At 44.8% G+C, this 2850-nt stretch overlaps 1 pseudogene; it reads right to left on the bottom strand.

The window, feature by feature from the left end:
- Positions 1-596: 596 nt before the first annotated feature.
- Positions 597-1986, bottom strand: LOC136477279 (protein MAIN-LIKE 1-like; annotated as a pseudogene).
- Between the last annotated feature and the right edge of the window lie 864 nt (positions 1987-2850).

The following is a 2850-nucleotide window of genomic DNA, read 5'->3' as shown; positions in this document are numbered from 1 at the left end:
TTGAGAATTTGAGGCCATGCATTCAGACTGTGCTTAGGGCTGTAAGCTTAGAGGGTGGGCTCTTGTGTTCTGCAGGGCCTTCAAAGCTCTAGGAGCTCATGCCTAGGTTGCTGGCCATTGGTTTTTAGGCCTATAGCCACTGGTCCTATTTTTCTAGTAGCCTGTGGCGAGTCTGTAGCTTACTCTCTGGGGTGTTGGTTTGAGTGGTGTTCTTGTAGGGTCCTTCTGGACTCGTGTACTTTTCTCTCTACCTTAATGATACGTTGTGGCTAGATGTTGAATATATTATTCAAATGCTTAACAATTAACATGTACCATTTTGCTATTGGCTTTCTATACAACATCGCTGGTGTCCCAAATTCAAATCAAAGAAGCAGAGACAATATTTTTACTTCTAGAACTGATGTGTGCCATAAATGTTCTTTTATTTATTAAGTAGTTATATTGTATATATGCCTAATCAAACAATTTATTCTCTTATATTGAATGAGCATGTTTACTAATATTTACGGCTAACATTATAAAAGTGGTAAATTTATTTATTCTGTCTAATGGCGTCATCATATTCAATAAAGTATACAACAGTTCAAAGACGCTTACTTGTGCAAGTCTATTGACGTCGAGCATGGCTCCACGGGCCATTCCTGCCTCAACCCAAACTGGCGTGCAACCCGGTGTGACAGGTGGAACTCAACCGCGTAGAAATAGATCAACGGACACCACATCAGGTACAAGTCTTCATCCATCTTACACATGATGCTGAACCCAATGTGCTCGTACTGTTCGTCGTTGTACGGCTCCCAAGTAACCTGCATTTGATTCTTCAGTCATGTAGTGCTTACATCAGGAAAACAAATTAGTATGTGAAATGCAGCTAACTCACCAGCCCTGGCGTGAGTGCGTCGAGCTCGTTCGCGAACTCGATGTAGGCGCGTTTACTCCGGGCGAAGGGACCCTTAACCTGGTCCCAAAGGTAGGCATACGTCGGCCGACGTCGAAGGCCATGCACCTCGAACAAGGGACGATGATCACCAACTTGGGGCCTACCGACCGGTAAACGAGACCACATCCAAAGCTGGAGTAGGTAAACACATCCTCCTAATGAAGAGTTCGCCGAACTCCGGCGACAAGCCTCGCAAAGCTGCCAATACAGGTACCCCAGCACTGCGGAACCCCATCTGTAGCCCCTGCCATGTCCCAGTTAGTGAGACAGGGCAGGTACATCCATGACGCGGTGTCTCCCATCGCGTCGGGGAACATAACACAACGAAAAAGATGCATGATCCATGCCCTGCAGTAGTAGGTAACTGTCTGCTCGTCTGCATGATCAGGACACTGACCAAAGTTCTGCCTTAGCCAACTAATGAGTACTCCAGAGGAGCGGGCACCCGGTGTCTCTGGAGGAATCTCTATTCGAAGGAAGGCCTCCACTCTACCTCTCCAACCAGCAGCAGTGCAGGGGCCGATAACAGGACGACCACTTATACGGACACCTAGGAACTTCTGCGTGTCCTAAAGAGTAACGGTCATCTCTCCGCAAGGTAGGTAGAAGCTGTGCATCTCCGGCCTCCATCTACAAAACAAGAAAGAAGTACTAAGGTTATATGCACATCGAGAACTAAAAATATAAATGGAAGTGAATTTGTTCATAATTTTGGTACCTGTCGACTAGAGCAGAGATCGTCGTGGGGTTGAAGGCAGGCACCCCACGGCGAACCTAGAATGATACAACATCAAGTCCAGCCCTCTCAAGGAGAGGAGTGTACCTATCATCGTACCGTATGTCCTCAAACTTATCATGGGAACGAGGACGAAGAGGGTTCCGTTCCTACAAAAAATAGAAATTATTATATTAATTCATGAACACAAGTACATGTGCAGAGAAAAAATAACATGCAGAAGTAAAGTCGTTACCTCCCCCTCCGTGGTGAGTCGTCCTCGGTGGTTCTCCTCGTAGTATGGCTCCAGCAGGTGGAACGGCTCCATCCTAATGACAAAGTACATAGTAGTTTTATATGAACAAATAAATAACTTTTTGGTATTAGTAAACATGCATGTGAAACATTAGTTATTTACACTTGACTAAGCGGCCAATGGCATGTACGTGAATTATGCCCAAGTCTACCACATTTGCCACATTAGTTCTACTTGGGGTTAGTAAGAAAGGGGGTTGCTCTCCCTCGCCTCGTTCTACCAGAAACCTGATCCATGACCATCTTATGCATCGTCCTCTTCCGGGTTCCACGTTTGTCCCAACGGGTAACAGAGGCTCATAGGGTGCCGGATTCTCTGGTGCTGGCGACAACCCATGAGGGGGTGAATGAACATTAGGGGGTGAATACCCATGAGGGGTGGGATCATTGGACAACTTCTGCACAACCAAATCCAAACATTAAAACTCATTCTTCATGACAATTTTGACATATTTGTCCCATTGAGCCTCTGATGCAATTGGGACCAACCGCCTCAAAATTGTCCCTGACCTGCCATGTTGAAGTACCCCCTCAACTAAGATGGCATCTTCATTTGAATTGCATTTAAACTCATCACCGGCCCTACCAAACAACTCACAAAACAATGGCCGATCATCGAATATCACTGGCACCCTTTGCATTACAACAAAACTGACATTACCAAACTCATCTTCCTCCACACTTTCTTCATGATACAAGGTTACTACGTTGTCCATCTAGTTGGTATGCACATCAACCAAGTTATTACGGGTATATTATTATAAGATAACTAACCATAATATCTAACTACATTTGCTAACTAAATTACCTAACTATTGATCTAAACAAATAAGTATCTAACTGTCTAACTATCGCTATAACAAGATAAGAGATTTGG

Source organism: Miscanthus floridulus, chromosome 1 (genome assembly GCF_019320115.1).
Source record: "Miscanthus floridulus cultivar M001 chromosome 1, ASM1932011v1, whole genome shotgun sequence".
Taxonomy (NCBI): Eukaryota; Viridiplantae; Streptophyta; class Magnoliopsida; order Poales; family Poaceae; genus Miscanthus; species Miscanthus floridulus.
The sequence above is the reverse complement of the archived record's forward strand: the minus strand, read 5'-3'. Positions and strand labels throughout refer to the sequence as shown.